An 18,820-nucleotide genomic window follows, 5' to 3' on the forward strand; every position below is an offset into this window, starting at 1 on the left:
AAACACAAAGGTTGTAGTACCACTGCTGAATAATCACATTTTGCCCCCAGTAGATATTTCTTTAGATCATAGCAATGTGAGAGCTGTACAGAGAGAGAATAGTTTGAAATTATTAAACAGCAGAAAGCTACTTAGCAAAGCTTGGGATCATTAACCAATGTTTACATTTGGCTCATTTCCTTGAACAAAACACCACAAATTAGGCACTACTATAATGCTTTAAAACAATTAACACATGAACACACTGTAGGCTTGCTAATCTGTCAACAGACAATAATGCCTGGAGTCAAGATCAAAGATATGTAAATAATATATCATACTCTCATTGGGTGCTAAATTATTCCATGCATGTTTGATTATGAGAAGAGTGACCACAGTATGCTAGAAATTTACTCAGAATTTGAAACCAGGGCCTTACATCTGAACAATGGAAACTGAAGATATGGGAGAGATGGTTCGGATTGATTGGGAAATCACGTTGCTAAGTATGGTCAAGTCAAGTCAAGTCAAGTCAAATTTATTTGTCACATACACATACGAGATGTGCAGTGAAATGAAAGTGGCAAGCTCGCGGACTTTTGTGCAAAAGACAAACAACTAAACAAACTATAAACACAATCATAACACACATATTCTTTTACATAATAAATAATGGAAGGAAAAACGTTCAGTAGAGTTAGTCGCTGGTGAGATAGGTGTTTACAGTCCGAATGGCCTCTGGGAAGAAACTCCTTCTCAACCTCTCCGTTCTCCTGACCGTAGCAGCTGGAACAGTCCATTGCAGGGGTGGAAGGGATCTCTCATGATATTGTTGGCTCTGGAGTTGCACCTCCTGATGTATAGTTCCTGCAGGGGGGCAAGTGAAGTTCCCATAGTGCGTTCGGCCGAACGCACTACTCTCTGCAGAGCCTTCTTGTCCTTGGCAGAGCAATTCCCAAACCAGATGGTAATGTTCCCGGGCAAGATGCTTTCCACCGCCGCTGCGTAGAAGCACTGGAGGATCCTCGGAGACACTCTGAATTTCCTCAATTGCCTGAGGTGGCAAAGGCGCTGCCTTGCCTTACTCACGAGTGCTGAGGCGTGTGATGCCCATGTCATATCCTCGGAGATGTGGACTCCCAGATATTTAAAACAGTTCACCCTATCCACAGGATCCCCATTTATCCTCAATGGAGTGTACGTCCTCGGATGATGTGCCCTCCTAAAGTCCATGATCAGCTCCTTCGTTTTTTTGATGTTCAAGAGGAGGCTGTTATCCTGGCACCAGAGTGCTAGACCAGCCACCTCCTCCCGGTAGGCCTTCTCGTCGTTGTCTGAGATCAGGCCCACCACCACAGTGTCATCAGCAAACTTAATTATTGAGTTGGAGCTGAACCTAGCCACACAGTCATGTGTGTACAGGGAGTACAATAGGGGACTGAGGACGCAACCCTGGGGCGATCCTGTGCTCAGGGTGAGGGACGTCGATGTATTCCCTCCCATCTTGACTACCTGGGGCCTGGCGGTGAGAAAGTCCAGGACCCAGGCACACAGGGAGGTGTTGAGCCCCAATTCCATTAGCTGGTGTGGACTATCGTGACGAAGGCTGAACTGTAGTCTATGAACAGCATCCTCACGTAGCCCCCCTTCTGGCTGTCCAGATGGGAGAGAGTGGTGTGCAAGACCTGGGAGACCGCATCGTCCGTGGACGACCTATGATGGTGGATAGGTAATAGCTGATATTGAAAGAAATAGTACATTATTTTGTTGAAAAAATATACTCCTTTAAGGGACAAAAATCTAATTGCAAAAGTGAACCATCCATGGCTGGCAGACAAAGTCACAGATAATACTAATTGCAAGAAAGAGATTTAAAGATGTCAGAAAGAACATTAGGCTTGAGAACTGGAAACATTTTAAGAACACCATTAAAAAAATCCAGGAAACTGATAATAATTAAAAATTGGCAAGGAACATAAAAACTTACCATAAGAGCTTCTGGAATTGTGTAGATAGAAAAAAAGATAAGCAAGGGCAAACGTGGGACCCTTACAGGGGCAGGAAAATTTATAATGGTGAATCGGGAATACAGGAATTAAACACTACTTTGTCCTTCTTTTGATGTAACAGAATAAACATCTAATAAGTTTAAGGTACTGAAGGAAATATGTACTAGAGAAGTTGATGAGTCTGAAAGCCGATAAATCACAAGGACCAGATATTCTGCATACCAGAGTTTTGAAAGATGTGGCTGTACAGCTACTGAATGTTCTGGTTACCCTCTTCCAAAGTTTTATTGTATCTGGATTGTTGCTGTGAATTGGAGCGCATCTTATTTGGCACTACTGTTTTTAAGAAAGGAGGGAGGGGAAAAAAAGTTGGAACTACCAGCTTGTTTGCATGATACAATTAAATAAAATATAATTAAAGGTGTCATTGCAGGCTACATTGAAAAGAATGGTTGGATTGCCAACATGAGAGTTTTGAAAGGAAAAAAATGTTTTTTACCAAACTAAGTCCAACCATCTGCCTATTAAAAAACCCTGTACACTTGTATCAATCTATTACCTGAAGTACTCTAGCACTTTGTGTCTTTTCTTGACTAATTTAAAATTGAACTCGGTTTGCTTTATTTATTGTCACATGTACGCTGAAATCCATTGAGGATGTGTCTGGTGGTTGTTATCAGAGAACAAATAAAGACTGGACCGTTGGATTTTCAATTAAGATCAGAGTAGCTTGGTCCACAAGTTAGAGCACACAAAGTTGGGTTAGTATACTCACATGGGCTGAGAACTAATTATCCAATAGAAATCAAACAAAAATGTATACATCTAATCAAAATCATGAACATCTAATTTTCATGATTTGAGATAAATGGCAGGTTTATACAACTGTTGCAAAGCAACGGCACAGACAGACAGATGTTAGTGCATCTATCAAACTGTTCCACTGTTGGATTCCATGAGAGGTCCGATGGTGTAGTATAATCATACAGGAATCTCTCAGTTTTACACTGGAGAATCTGCTTCTCTCATCCAATGCCAACTAAAATTGGCATGGATCGGAATCCCCACTAATCATTTGTTATTTATTATTCTCTAATGTTTTAAGAGGCATTCAACACAGAAGCAGGCTTTTGGCCCGTGAAATCCATGCTGTCCATCAAGCACCCAGTTACACTTATCCCATTTAATTCTATTTATATTTCCATCAACTCCCCCAGATTCCAGCACTCACCTGCACAGTCTGGGCAATTTACAGCGGCCAAATAACTTGACAATCTATATCTTTTTGGGATGTGGGAGAAAAATCGGAGGACACAGAGGCAACCTATGCTGTCACGGGAGAACGTGCAAATTGCACATCGACAGCACCAGAGATTAAGATTGAAATCAAATGACTGGAAATATGGCTGTAGCAGTACTGTTGCACCACTGTATAGTTTATGTTTTTATTTCTAACGAAAGCAAACTAAAGCCCTGAAGAAATGTCTCAACCCAAAACATCACCTATTCCTTTTCTCCAGAGATGCTGTCTGATCTGCTGAGTTACTCCAGCTTTCTATGTCTAAATCAGATTTAGAAACAGTTAAATCACTGTTCAAGGAACAAGGTTTCATTCATAGCTATACCTACTGTTAAGGCTATCAGATTGTTCCAGAACAGGACCTTAGACTGCCTGAGACCTAAACACCGCTAAGGCTTTCCTCTTTCTCTTCAGTTTGATTAACTGTCAGAATCCATGCAAGTTCTGATAGGCAAGGATCATGGTTGCTAAGCTGAATCCAGTTCAAGCTAACCAATACTTTGTAGACCAAATCCATTTAATTTGAAAATAAACAGATAATTCATATTAGATCAATTCTTTTTACTGTTACTAAATGCACAAAAAATAGACTCACCAATAGGATCAGTCTCTGGTAATTCTGTTTCAGCTCCTGTAGACTGTCTGATGGATCAGCTCCCAGAATTTTATACCACTCCTTTTGATGAATATTTGAACTCATACTGCTGTAGGTGCTTTTCACGTGCACCTATTTTGTTCCCAGGAGAAAAATAATTGTGATAATGGATTGAGGCGCTGTATATTTAGTCTGTATAATTGGTGTAGAGAAATATGAATATACCTAAAATAAATGACAAGAATGATAATGAGCAATATAATAAAGCTAAAGTAGAAAATTATCATAATTACAAAAAGTTGTTTTATGTTGAGAGAATAGAGGAAAGGTTTATGCAGAGGAAATTTATTTTCACAGCATCACAGCTCCAAGGACCCAGATTCAATCCTGACTTTGGATACAGTCGTTGAAGAATTTGTTTGGTTCCCCCAGTGACTGTGTGAGATTTTTCTAGATGCTCCATTTTATTACACATCACAAAGATGTCCTGGCAGGTTAACTGGTTATTTTAAACTACATCTTACTGTACAGAAGGTTGTGGAGGCCAAGTCACTAAGTATTTTTTAAGTGGAGATTAACAGGTTCTTGATTAGTAAGAGTGTCAAAGGTTGTGGTGAGAAGGCAGGAGAATGGGGTCGAAAGGGAAAGATAGATCAGCCATGATTGAATGGCAAAGTAGACTCGATGGGCCAAATGGCCTAATACTGCTCTTATGAATTATAAGAAGTTAACGATAAAGTGAATTAAAATTGAATTGGTGGACATCTGTGGGAGACAATAAATTGCAAGATAAGATGAGGGGGAATTGGTTAATGGACTTGTTTTCCTGGAAACCACCATGAACAGGGGGCAGAATGGCCTCCTTCTGTATCATTCTCCTTCCAAAAATGGGAAATTCCTAATTGGTATAAGGATTCTCCATATTATTGTGTAAATATCACTACTTCCTCAGCTGATTTTTGATTAAATTCTAATAGGATATCCAATGCTTGATTTGAATTTTGATTTTCTTTCAATAAAATTAATATAGCCCCCTACCCTACGAGTTCTGAAAATCAGGTCTGGTATCTTTGTAATTTTTGTTTCTCCACAAATGCTGTTTGACCTGCCGAGTATTTCCAGCATTTTCCGTTTTAAACCAGAGACACTGATGGGTTCATTTCCCACCATTGTAATTAGAGGCTTTAAATTTGAATAATTAAATGCATGTGGAATTTAAATTAAAAACTACTGGATTGTCTAATTTTCTGGAAAACATGACATTCGCATAAGAGTTCCACTTATTAGTCCCCCTACTAATGGTGAAAGTGCAATTGGAGCTTATGGGAGAAATAAGGTACTGGCATTACTTTGCAAATATGGACACAGCTAATGATTATTCTGCTCACTTTTCAGCAATCATTACTCGACTATCTTCCATGACTTTTGTTGTTACCTTTGATTTCTAAATACGCAGCAGGTACATAAAACTTGTAATTTGTTAACAAGGTATTTTCATAAGTGTCTCTTGATAAACACAAATGATACAAACAGATCCATAAAACATTTAACCTGCATAATGCAAGAAAATAGTTAACTGTAACATTTAGCAGGACATGGAAAGCAGCCATTTAGCTCATTAAGTTTCTGGTGGGTCGCAGTGCATTTTTCCCATGTACCCAATTCTCTCTCACAATATCATCAAATTCAATCTGATTTGCCTACCATATTATGGATAACTTACTGGAAATGGAGTACTCATTCAAAAATGGTTTTCCTTATCAAAGCTTCAACTTTTAATACAATGAAACATAATATGGCATAACTAAGTAAAAATTGATTCTGGACCTTTCTCTGTAATCCATTTGAACCCATTGGTATACACGTATACTTCAAAATTAAAGGTAGACAAAAGTGCTGGAGAAACTCAGCGGGTGCAGCAGCATCTATGGAGTGAAGGAAATAGGCAACGTTTCGGGCCGAAACCCTTCTTCAATATTCTGTATTCTGAAGAAGGGATTCCGCCCGAAACGTTGCCTATTTCCTTTGCTCCATAGATGCTGCTGCACCCGCTGAGTTTCTCCAGCACCTTTGTCTACCTTCGATTTTCCAGCATCTGCAGTTCCTTCTCAAATACCTCAAAATTAAGCCTTGTCAATGTATAATTTACAATAATTTATATCAAATGTAAAGTTTTTCTTGGTGCAGTTATTCTTGCTGCAGTCAGTAAACAGAATTAAATCATACTTTACGATTACAAAACATAATCTAAGGTGACATTTGAGAGCAAAACTGGGGAGGGTTGCAATGTCAGGGGAGCCACCTTTGAATGCTCAAGATCAGGATTGGATAAAAAAAATTCCTCGACAGAGTGGTTAATTGTACTGAGACAGCCAGAGTTCTGGACCTCGATCCCTACAAATGGGTTCAAATTATATTATGACAAGTTAAATTCAAGTTATTGAATAAACCAGGCATGACTTGCATAAGATGTTTGGACCGATATATGGATAGTTTGGATAGATATGGACCAAATGCAGGTACATATGGCTAGCCCGGAATGTCACCTTGGTTGGTATGGCCAAGTTGGGCGAAGGGCCTGTTACCATGTTGTATGACCAACATCCGGCATATAAAAGGGAAAACCATTCATTGGCTATTTAAAAACCTGTTCTATTCATCAGTATCCCCAGGGAAAGAAAAGCTGGCCATTTTCCCCTATGGTCTGGTCTAGCACATAACTGACCCCTAACCAGCACTCCAGGGGTAACACGACGAATGGACCATAAAGGTCGGAATCGACAGCGATATCCACGTCCAAAATACACGGTTTTAGAAAAGGAAATGGGGCTGGCACAAGAACCCCGGGTTAAGTGCCATCACGAGATTCTGCCGATGAGAAAACAGCTAGCACGTTCATGAACAGAGCGTATTTATTCGGATGCGGGTCACTTGAAATTGGTAGAGTGATATAACATGGAAACAGACCCTTCTGCCCAACTCGTCTATGCCGACCAGGTGTGGTCTCACCAAGACCCTGTACAACTTCAGTAGAACCTCCCTGCTCTTATACTCAAATGCCCCATTATCGCATTTGACCCTCTTGAAAGGCGAGAAAGGTGCATGGGTCGGTACATGTAGGGGAGATATTTTAATTTTGGTGCTTTTGATTTTCGCTCACTGTTCACTCAGCGCTCGCTTACTTCCTGATTCCTCCATGTACTCGCACACCGAACAAACGTTCGACCCTCCTTCCAAATTGACACGCAGACCAGGCCCGCTGAAAAACGCACGAGTGTTCGGAACCCACCGCCTGAGTTCAGACGCTCCGGGGGAAGCGGCTTGATCGGACAAAGGCCGGGAAAACCTAAAGCGTCAGGCGGCGTAAAGGGGCGGCCGTGGGAACCAAAGATCCTATAGCAAATCTTTGGTGGGAACTGGAACGCAGGGTGGGCCGGGCCGGGCCTGGCGTGACGTGATTGCCGGCACGCACGGCCAAAGATCCGAAAGCAGAGGATCTTTGCGCACGGCCGTTTGAAACCCAGCGGCAGAAAGGGGGACAGACACAAAATGCCGGGAGTAGCTCAGCGGGCCAGGCAGCATCAAAGATCCTCTGCTATAGGATCTTTGGGCAGCATCTCTGGAAAGAAGGGATGGGTGCCGTTTCGGGTCGAGACCTTTCTGCAGCCAACCCGGCGGCAGGAAGGCGCGCGCACGTCGGCGGACGTTGGAACGGTGCGCGCGCGCGCCCCCTTTCGTTTCCAACGACCGTCCCTCTTCTCGGCCGCCGCCGGGTTGAAGAAAAGGCCGCGCGCGCCCGGCTCGCGGCGGAAGGAACGGCCGTTGGATCCAAAGATCACAGAGCGGGACCTTTGGTTGGAACGTTGCCCGGGCGCGCGACGAGAGGGACGGCCGTTGGAACGATGCGCGCGCAGTACCGTTAGAAACAGAAAATAGGTGCAGGAGTAGGCCATTCGGCCCTTCGAGCCTGCACCGCCATTCAATATGATCATGGCTGATCATCCAACTCAGTATCCTGTACCTGCCTTCTCTCCATACCCCCTGATCCCTTTAGCCACAAGGGCCACATCTAACTCCCTCTTAAATATAGCCAATGAACTGGCCTCAACTACCTTCTGTGGCAGAGAGTTCCAGAGATTCACTACTCTCTGTATGAAAAAAGTTCTTCTCATCTCGGTCCTAAAAGATTTCCCCCTTATCCTTAAACTATGACCCCTAGTTCTGGACATCCCCAACATCGGGAATAATCTTCCTGCATCTAGCCTGTTCAACCCCTTAAGAATTTTGTAAGTTTCTATAAGATCCCCCCTCAATTTTCTAAATTCTAGAGTGTACAAGCCGAGTCTATCCAGTCTTTCTTCATATGAAAGTCCTGCCATCCCAGGAATCAGTCTGGTGAACCTTCTCTGTGTTCCCTCTATGGCAAGAATGTCTTTCCTCAGATTAGGAGACCAAAACTGTACACAATACTCCAGGTGTGGTCTCACCAAGACCCTGTACAACTTCAGTAGAACCTCCCTGCTCTTATACTCAAATCCTTTTGCTATGAATGTTAGAGCCTACCTTTCCACGCCCTGACAGGAGATGGGAGTTGAAGGGTTGACTGTGAAGGGTGGACATTAGCCAGGGTTCAAGTGATAATTGCTCGTTTTTAAGCTCCCCCCCCCCGGTCTAGTTTCAGTAAAAACACTGAATCAAGCACTTGAAACAACTACATTTTATTTTACCGAAAGTGCATCACAATTCAACTACTGTACCTATCCCACCGCGGGTTCGATCCTCGTGTCTGCCTGTTCAAGCCGTCTAGGCCTCGCTCAGACAGAGACACTCCAGAAGTTCACGTAGTCCCCAGCGTTCGCCCAGAAGATCGACGCCAAAGATACCAGAGGTATCTTTGATCGACACTGAGCTTCGTGGTAGCAGACTTTTATATGTCCCGGGACCTCGAGGGGCCGAACCTCACGGGGGGTGGTCTCTTAATAAACCAATTACAGATATCGATTAACCCCATACATAACAGGCATTCCCCTAACCTAATGATACAACAGCTTGTACAACAGACCAAATTGGATTCAAAACAGACTTCGAGAGGAAGCCAACTTAGAAACATTTACCCTGATTTACAGAAAACCAAGAAAAGGCTCAACACCTCATCCAATCAACACTTGGCAAAGTCAAACTGCAACATGATTTACAACTATTTAGAAGGTGCATGTCTGGTTTGCGGCCATCAAATTCCTTCTATGCATTTTGCACCAAATTGACAGGGTTTGCAGATTCTTTGCTTGTAAATTGTATAAGCTCCAGACACTCTGGCACCTCCATAGCTTGTCCCAGCTCTGCAGAGAGCAATTCTCTGCAGATGACCAAATCTCCCAGTAACCCTGAAACTTTACCCAATTTTGAAGTCCTAGCCTCTCCAATTTAGCCAGTGAAATAGGGACGTGACGATAGTGTCTTTGGAGCAGGCACGTGCCGTCAGGGTAGGCAAGGAAGGCACTGCCTACCCTGACTAAAATTATAAAATGGTAATTATTAAATATAAATAGTAAAGGCATGGGGGAATAATGCCTACCTAGGAGATCGATCTCTTAGGTAGGCATAATTCTCCGTGCCTTTCATCCGTAGTGCATGTAACACGCGAAGGTCTGCGCAGCTGATGTGCCGTTGACGATGCTTCAAGCCGTCAATTTCCAGGGGACTGAAGGCAGCTGAAATTCTGCCTTTGCAGTACTGCGCATGCGCAGCAGCATACTGCACATGAGCAGCGCAAGTTTCTTGGCGGGTTTTTCAAACATGGATTGCCATTATCTTAAGAATATCTTAAGAAACAAAGAGAGAAGAATGTAGTTTGTGTACAAATGATGTGGTAAGTAGATTTCTTGGTGCTATATGTTTTTAAATACCATATTTCCCGGCAATGAAGACACTATTTTTTACCCAAAAATAAGGCACAAAAATTTACATGCGTCTTGGAAGCCGAAGTTGGAAGGTTGTTAGCCAAGAAAGATAGACTTGGCTATCCCTCATTGCTGGCAGCTGATGGGAAGCGGCTGTGAAAGGACAGCGCCACTGGGGAGGAGTGAAGGAGGGGGTGAGGGATAGCCAAGTCTATCCCTCATTGCTGGCAGCTGATGGGAAGCGGCTGTGAAAGGACAGCGCCGCTGGGGAGGAGTGAAGGAGGGGGTCGGGGATCATGCCAGCAACTCACTTGCCGCGACACTCCGGGCGCGAAGCCACCGCATTGTGGCTGGGGGGAGAAATAGTTCGGGCACGGCTGCGAGCGGCCACCGTTGGACGGGACAGCAACGTTTGGCAAGGCAACTTTAATTAGCAAGGCGGCCACAACTTTACCTCAAGGCAACTTTAGCATTCCAAACCAAAGGCAACACAGCTTTAGCATTTCCAAACCAAAGGCAACACAGCTTTAGCATTTCCAAACCAAAGGCAACACAGCTTTAGCATTTCCAAACTATATTTTTAAACCACATTAAGGGCACTGACAGGTCAGTAAAACCACTCACAGATTAGTAGACATGTGTTCAGTGTTAATCACAGCTCAGACTGAGAGACGCGACCCTCTCGCTCCCCCATCTTGCAGAGACTGACAGGCACTCAACACTTCCGGATTTTATAGTCCCTCCGAAGGGATTGGCTCGGCAACATTTTTAAGCACTATTTTTATTTTTAATTGGGGAAAAAAATCCTCGCGGGAAGCAACTTTTGAGTAAGAGGCCGAAAATCACAGCCATAATTGGCAGGCAATTTTAATTAGCAAGGCAAGAACAACAGGAAGTGGTCAAGGTAACTTTAATAATATAGCAATGGACAACACTGATCTGTTTGTATTCATGCCTACTATATTCTGTTGTGCTGAAGGCAAAGCTTTATTTCATCCTATCTGGGACAAATGATAAAAACTCAACTTGACAGCTTGAACCAAGTAGCATTTCCAAAACCAAAGGCAACACAGCTGTAGCATTTCCAAACCATATAGATAAGCAAGGTGAGTGGGCACAACTTGGCAGATGAAATTTCCAACTAAATGTGAAGTCATTCACTTTGGGAAAAACATTAAGGGCACTGAGGAGGAGCTCGTTGTAATGCAACGCAAAGGGATCAGGGGTATTAGTACATGAATCACTGAAAGTGTATGCAGTTAAGCAAGCAGCTCAGAAGGAGATGAGTTTTGGCCTGACTAGGGGGATCTATAAAAACACGCTCCCCAGCTGTACACAGTATTAGTGAGAGACTGAATACTGTGTACAGTCAACACACTCCGGGGATTATAGTCCTGGAGGCAGTGAAGCGAAGGTTTACAAGATTAATTCCTGCAATGAGGGGATTGACAGGAGAGAGAATAGTGGAAACTCTACTTTTTGGAGTTTAGAAGAATGAAGCACTCTCATTGAAACCCTTTAAGATCGTGAGGGGTCTTGATCGGGTGGATGCATTTCCCAATGATGGGAAAAATCCCTCGGGACATAGTTGCAGAATAAGAGGGGCTCTTTTTAAAACTGAGATGAGTAAGATGGCACCCAGAAATTTATGGAATCACAGCCCATAGCAGTGGAAGCAGAAACTTTTATATTTAAGACTAAATAGATGTTTTTTTAGCTGCCAAGGGGATATACACGGGGAGAGGGCAACAGGTAGTGGTTAGTATATCAGACTTGAGTGATCTCCTGGACAAGTGTCGATCGCCTGGATGGGTCACTGGATCTGTTCCTGTATTGGACCTGGGTTTTTATCCGGTTTTGCCTCCCCCAGGAGATCACGAGGTTCTTGGGGTGGAGAGGGGTGATAGCGGTATAAGGGGGAGGGTAGTGTCTTGTGTTCTGTGTCTTGTGTCTACTGTTTGTGGGTAAGTGTGTCTGTTTAGTGTTCAGCCATGAGCGAATGGCGGTGCGGGCTCGACGGACCTGGTGGTCTACTCTCGCACCTACTTTCTATGTTTCTATGTTTCTATGTTTCTATGTTGGTCTGAATTATTTAATGCAGCTGTCTTTACATCAAGAACACTCTTTCGCATTTTTTTACCCAAACCCACGCTGTTAGAACAGAATATGTGGAATATTATCTTGGTTGGTGTGTATCTACTTAACTACAATGACTGCATTTCAAAGAAATTATTTATAATTTGTTTTACCAGGTTGGGTGAACATAAAGGGACTGTCCCACTTGGGCGACCTAATCTGCGAGTTCTGGCGAGTTTGTCCTTGACTCATACTCGCAGTATGGTCGACACAAGGTCTTTGTAACTCTCCTTCATGCTGGAAAGTAGTCCCCGTGTACTCGAGGCCTCAGCTAGGTCTCAGCGTATTTTTCAACATGTTGAAAAATGCCCGCAAGTAAAAAAAGTTTGCCATGGAAAAAATCAATACTTTTTTTTACTCGTAGGTTTAGTTGTAGTAGGTCGCAATAGGTCGTCATGTTAGTCGTAGGTAATCGAGGGTAGTCAAAAATAGTCAAAGGTAGTCTTCATCATAGTCGAAGGGAGGTCGAAAGAGGTTGTCTTCACTCTCCACTATTCAGTGTCCAATTTTCCCGAAGTTAAATGTAGCTAGTCGAAGCTTGTCATCAACATAGTCGAAGAAGGTCTTCTTCATAGTCGAAGGAGGTCTACAACGTGATATTTTTTCAAAATCTCCTAAACTCACCAATTAGGTTGCCCAAGTAGGACAGCCCCTTAAAGCATGGTACATCAACAGAAATTCGTGTATCTATTTATCAAACCCCATTTCTTGATAAATCATACTTAACAGTTGAAAAATAAATCTTTTATTCCGGAAATGGATAGTTACAGAATGCATTGACATGGTGTATCAATAGAATCTATTTTGGAAATCACACTAGTATTCCCAAGAATCACCGATAAATGTCTGCATCTTGCTCAGGTGAACTTTGAATAAGTTTTAGATTTGAAGTGCTAATAGAGAAATGTCATAAGCAACAGAATTTTATGTATTTTAAATAAGCTAGCAGCTTCTCCATGCTACATATCAAGGTCGGGCAAAATAGCATGTAAATCCTGTGTTTATTATTATTTAAGTTCTTATTATTTAATTGTGCGGGTATCTTTCTGCTAAAACAAAGACATACTGTGTTTTTGGCAGTAAGGGAAATGTTTAAAATCTCCAAATATGTATGTACAGTGCCCTCCATAATGTTTGGGACAAAAATCCATCATTTATTTATTTGCCTCTGTGCTCCACAATTTGAGATTTGTAATAGAAAGAATAACAAGCGGTTAGTGCACATTGTCAGATTTTAATAAAGGCCATTTTTATACATTTTAGTTTCACCATGTAGAAATTACAGCAGTGTTTATACATAGTCCCCCCATTTCAGGGCACCATCATGTTTGGGTCACATGGCTTAACGGGGGTTTGTAGTTGCTCAGGTGTGTTTAATTGCCTCCTTAATGCAGGTACAAGAGAGCTCCCAGCACCTAGTCTTTCCATCACCTTTGGAAACTTTTTTTGCTGTTTATCAACATAAGGACCACAAGTTGTGCCAATGAAAGTCAAAGAAGCTATTATGAGACTGAGAAACAAGAATAAAACTGTTAGAGACATCAGCGAAACCTCAGGTTTACCAAAATCAACTGTTTGGAACATCATTAAGAAGAAAGAGAGCATTGGTGAGCTTACTAATCACAAAGAGACTGGCAGACCATGGAAGGCCTCCACAGCTGATGACAAAATAATTCTCTCTATAATAAAGAAAAATCCCCAAACACCTACCCGACAGATCAGAAACACTTTTCAGGAGTCAGGTGTGGATTTGTCAATGACCACTGTCCGCAGAAGACTTCATGAAAAGTAATACAGAGGCTACACTGCAAGATGCAAACCACCGGTTAGAGGCAAAAATAGGATGGCCAGGTTACAGTTTGCCAATAAGTACTTAAAAGAGTAACCACGGTTATGGAAAAAGGTCTCGTGGACAGATGACGAAGATTAACTTATATCAGAGTGATGGCAAGTGCAAATTGTGCAGGAGAGAAGGAACTGCCCAAAATCCAAAGCATACCACCTCATCTGTGAAACACAGTGGTGGGGGTGTTATGGCCTGGGCATGTATGGCTGCTGAAGGTACTGGCTCACTTATCTTCATTGATGAATCAACTGCTGATGGTAGTAGCATAATGAATTCTGAAGTGTATAGACACATCTTATCTGCTCAAGTTAAAACAAATGCCTCAAAACTCATTGGCCGGCAGTTCATTCTACAGCAAGACAATCATCCCAAACATATTGCTAAAGCAACAAAGAAGTTTTTCAAAGCTAAAATATGGCCAATTCTTGAGTGGCTAAGTCAGTCACCCGATCTGAACCCAATTGAGCATGCCTTTTATATGCTGAAGAGAAAACTGAAGGGAACGAGCCCCCAAAATAAGCGTAAGCTAAAGATGTTTGCAATACAGGCCTGGCAGAGCATCACCAGAGAAGACACCCAGCAACTGGTGATGTCCATGAATCGCAGACTTCAAGCAGTCATTGCATGCAACAAAATACTAAACATGACTACTTTCATTTACATGACATTGCTGTGTCCCAAACATTATGATGCCCTGAAACGGGGGGATTGTGTATAAACACTGCTGTCATTTCTACATGGTGAAACCAAAATGTATGAAAATTGCCTTTATTAAAATCTGACAATGTGCACTTTAACTTCATGTGATTTTTTTTCTGTTACAATAGACAATAAGTACATGATTAGGCCATTCGGCCCTTCGAGCCAGCACCGCCATTTAATGTGATCATGGCTAATCATCCCGAATCAGTACCCCGTTCCTGCCTTCTCCCCATATCCCCTGACTCCGCTATCGTTAAGAGCTCTATCTAGCTCTCTTGAAAGTATCCAGAGAACCAGCCTCCACCGCCCTCTGAGGCAGAAAATTCCACAGACTCATAACTCTCTGGGAGAAAAAGTGTTTTCTCATCTCCATTCTAAATGGCTCCCCCCTTATTCTTAAACTGTGGCTCCTGGTTCTGGATTACAAATCTCAAATTATGGAGTACAGAGGCAAATAAATAAATTATGGGTCTTTGACCCAAACATTATAGAGGGCCCTGTACCTATTTGAAATCAAACTACAAAGATAAATTATGTAGCTACATTTGTCTCTCAGATTTTATTCACTTTCCTGGCTTGCAACCTTGTGACAGGTTGAGGCCATCACTTCTGACCATGATGTCACTGGAACAGAACTTTATGACATCATAGCAGATAGAGACTTCATAAAATATATGTACCCAGTTTGCCTTTAGAGAGTAGTTGAACAAAATAAACAGGCCAATAAAGAAGCACTCCAAATGCTGGTAAGTATTAAAATATATACCGTTACCGCATTTAAGATTTATCGTAAATGAGATCATTAAAGCCTGAAGAAAGTTCAGAAATGATTTCAAAGGTTAAATTAACGTTGATTCCTGAAAACATTCCTGTGGAAGTCAAAGATCCTGAAAATAACAAAAGGGGGATTCGAAACATGGAAAATAATGGGATAGGTGCAATGTCACGTGTGCATTGGTTTGTGGTAATCTCATTGTACATGGGTTTAGTGTTGGTTTTAAGCAAGCAGGGATGATGTAGACTTGCATGATCCAAACTAAATTTGGCATCAAGGATTATCCGCAGGGTGTTTGAATGCTCTGCTCATGACTGTGAGTTTCACCTCCGGCAGCTCATTCCAAATACCAGCTGCACTTTGTTGTGAAAGGTCTGGGCTTGAAGGTGCAGCCTGATCCAAACTCCGATGGACATAGACCCCAGAGACCATGGATAAATAAAAATTGACGGGCAGCTGAACATATCTAATGTACTGGCTGATTTTACAGAGAAATGGGCAGTTTATCTCAACCTTGACATTAATGTAACAGTATTCCAGGGATCTTCTTAGCATTGATTGGGTAATTCCATAAAACATTAATCATGGCCATGCAATGAACTTATGCAGACCATGGCCATAACGATGAAGACTCTAAGCACCAGCATTCTTAAATAGAGCAAGAGGGACACCTTAACCGTGGATATGTAATGCAGCACTTATCTGTGTAAATATGCTCTTCAGCAGAGAGATACTGAGATTTGACTGGCCCATGAGAGTAATGATGGAAATAGGGTACTACGAAATAGGACTTCTACTCCTGGTGTTCTCACTTGTCATCCGTCACACACCACAACCTTCAATATTTATCATCCTGCCTCCTTATAGCCAAGTGTGCATCTGCACAGGGTGAAGCAGTTTGTCGTGGCCTTCACGTGCCAGAGGTCATCAGGCAAGAGCATCAGTACAGCCAACCTAGGGATTTAAGCAGCATGCCTCCACCTTTTCTAATGTCAATGGCATTGTACTGTTTATGAGTGTTACAAGAGGAAATGTCAAAGATTAAAATGATTTAATTACCAGGACATTATACATTAAAGTAATTATAATAGAGGAAAGGTATTTATTTTCCTAGCTACATATATGTCTACATAATTACTTTATGAATAATTATGTAGATTTACACAGGTAACCAGGGAAATTGCTTCTTGCTAGCTTCCACAATCAATGATTGCCCTCAGCCCAGTGCCTGGTTACAAGTGTTTTGATCACATGGTTTTTGTGTCTAGCAACTGTTGCTAGAGGTCTCAGGCTTCAGTTCTTCTCAGTGCGGAAAAATAATTATGAGTGGAGAACTTTTGTGACAGTTGTAAAGTTGTAAAACCATCAAAGGGATGAAATCATAACTTCGTAGACTATTTATGCAGGTAATTTAGAATGTTTGTGTTAGCTCTTTGTGAAAATGCTTCTAGTTTCCTCTCAGTAATACAGAGACTGGGATATCTGAAAAGGTAAAGAACAAGAATAACTTAAAAATCTGAAAAGTAAATGTTATATTTTGCTTAAATCAAAATGTACTGCAAAATAATGGTGAGTGTGACAATACAGATTCACTTTAATAGACCTCAAACAGTTTAATTTCCAACAAACAACTGTGCATAACTATTTTACTAACTAGCAATGTAAAGCTGAATAAGAAAATGTAATTGGGGAAACAAAGTGCAAAATGTGACAATGTGTAGAATTTCCAATTCATTGGGATTACGCATCTCACTACTTAATTAAGTGCCCTTAAGCATTAACATTGAAATAAAGCAAAGCAGTTTTAAAAAAATAAGCTTTGCATTCAAATCGTGCATTTAATGAATTACATGGTTGTACTTACATGGTGGAAATATTGGCCTAAATGTACCAAATAGATATAGTTTGACTATATGTGTAGGAAATAACTGCAGATGCTGGTTTAAATTGAAGCTAGATACAAAATGCTGGAGTAACTCAGCGGGACTGGCAGCGGCTCTGGAGAGAAGAAATGAGTGATGTTTCCGGTCGAGACCCTTCTTCAGACTGATGTTAGGGGAGTGGGCAGGACAGAGATAGAATGTAGTCGGAGACAGTAAGACGTGGGAGAACTGGGAAGGGGAAGCGGATGGAGAGAGAAGGAAAGCAAGGGTTGTTTGATGTTAGAGAAGTCAATGTTCATATGCTGGGGTGTAAGCTACCCAAGCAAAATTTGAGGTGCTGTTCCTCCAATTTGCACTGGGCCTCACTCTGACAATGTAGGAGGCCCAGGACAGGAAGGTCAGATTGGGAATGGGAGGGGGAGTTAAAGTGCTGAGCAACTGGGAGATCAGGTAGGTTAAGGCAGACTGAGCAGAGGTGTTCTGTAAAACGATCGCCGAGCCTGCGCTTGGTCTTGCCAATGTACAGAAGTTGACACTTGGAACAGCGGATACAATAGATGAGGGTGGAGGAGGTGCAAGTGAACCTCTGTCTCGCCTGAAAAGGTTGTCGGGGCCCTTGGATGAAGTCGAGGGGTGAGTTAAAGGTTCAGGTGTTGCATCTCCTGCGGTTGCAAGGGAAAGTACCTGGGGAGTGGGCGGTTTGGGTGGGAAGGGACAAATTGACCAAGGAGTTGCGGAGGGAACGGTCTCTGCGGAAAACAGAAAGGGGTGGAGATGAGAAGATGTGGCCAGTAGAGGGATTCCTTTGAAGGTGGCGAAAGTCCCCCTTACTCCAACAGAGTCCCCCTTGTCCTCGCCTTCCACTCCATCAGCCGTCGCATACAGCATATAATCCTCCAAGCCCTTCGCCACCTACAACGACCAGAAACGTCACTCATTCCTTCTCTCCAGAGATGCTGCCTGTCCCGCTGAGTTACTCCAGCATTTAGTGTCTACCTATAGTTTCATTATATAATCTTCATTAAAAAATTGTACAGTGTGAATGTATGGTTTTGCAAAGTCAAATGTGTGGACAGTTAAGTATTTCACCCAAGTTTAAATTGAGAATTGGCAACAGAAAATACGAATCATAATTGGACTGGTGCAGCATGTATTGTAGACAAACAAATCACATGAATTTATAAAACCCCTCTGGAAAAATCTCCAGGTAATCAAAACTCCACTCCAGCTAATGGTAAAGTCTCACCATATTTAAAGTCAAGGATATTTAGTTTTCATATGCACCAGGATGAATCGGAAATTCCTACGGTGCAGCTTTACAGGCACATTAGAGCAACAACACAACAAATAAATATACAAGAAACAATGCTACAAAGTACCAGTTATATCAAGTAACCAGACCTCAATAGTGGAATCCAATGTACAGGCACCTCGCGTTTTACATGGACATTTAGTTGCTGAAAAACAGCGTGTTATTCAAACATGCTTAAATTTAACGTACAGTTCTACGTAAATTTGAGCGCATATTTTTAAAATACAGCACATAAATTGTTTTTTGGTATCATACAAGCACATTATTTAAAAAACACATAGATCAAACATGCATAAATGCAAGATGCCTGTACATGGTGCCTAACTATTATATCACCCAAGATAGAAGTCAAGTTTTCTAGTTTATCGTCATATGTGCAAGGA

At 42.0% G+C, this 18,820-nt stretch overlaps 1 protein-coding gene across 2 annotated transcripts in view; it reads left to right on the forward strand.

The window, feature by feature from the left end:
• The first annotated feature begins 15,083 nt into the window (after positions 1–15,083).
• The window catches only part of LOC129705626 (doublecortin domain-containing protein 1-like), a 296,861-nt gene continuing 293,124 nt past the window's right edge, over positions 15,084–18,820 (forward strand). For both annotated transcript variants that reach the window (XM_055649265.1, XM_055649266.1), the window contains exon 1: positions 15,084–15,213. The gene's annotated coding sequence lies outside the window, so the exon portion shown is untranslated. The remainder of the gene's footprint in view (positions 15,214–18,820) is intronic.

Source organism: Leucoraja erinacea, chromosome 18, assembly GCF_028641065.1.
Source record: "Leucoraja erinacea ecotype New England chromosome 18, Leri_hhj_1, whole genome shotgun sequence".
NCBI classification, from domain to species: domain Eukaryota; kingdom Metazoa; phylum Chordata; class Chondrichthyes; order Rajiformes; family Rajidae; genus Leucoraja; species Leucoraja erinaceus.